The following is a 608-nucleotide window of genomic DNA, read 5'->3' on the forward strand; positions in this document are numbered from 1 at the left end:
GCGGGTTGTGCCAGCTGCACGGCACCATGGCTAAATACCAAACACTTCCCTCGGAGCGCGGCAGAGAGACGGTTGGACTGAGCACCCCACCTTCGGACTGTAGCTCTGACACACTCAGGGGATTCACCAGAGCCAGGTGACAGCTCGAGAACACCACCACGAGACCTGGCGCCAGGTCCGAATCAGTACTGTTAGGAGCAGAGAGTACCGGCTATTCTGGTTTACTATTGTGGCCTTTGCAGGAAGCAGAATTACACAGTGACATACTGCATACGTGCAGGTGCACAATCACATTCTGGGGCCAGGAAAGGGGGTTTACAGCTGGCAGCACTTTAGGTAGTTTTGCTAGGAATTAATCCTGCGTTTGGCAGTACTGCTACTTGCCACTTGGGGAGCGCTGCGACAGAGTGCTGAGTCACAAGTCCTGCCTAACCTGTAGCAAACCTCCAAAAACGTTGAAATGTGCCTCAGCCTACGCCATGTCTGTTTTCGTGCATGTCCCCCTACTAAACATCACTCCCTTGGCACTGTGCATCTGCAAAGAACGCAGCAGCATTCCAAACACCTAACAGCCCAGGCAAGTTCTAAAATAAGGTATATTCTAACCA

Source organism: Apaloderma vittatum, unplaced genomic scaffold (genome assembly GCF_000703405.1).
Source record: "Apaloderma vittatum isolate BGI_N311 unplaced genomic scaffold, ASM70340v1 scaffold19394, whole genome shotgun sequence".
Classification (NCBI taxonomy): Eukaryota; Metazoa; Chordata; class Aves; order Trogoniformes; family Trogonidae; genus Apaloderma; species Apaloderma vittatum.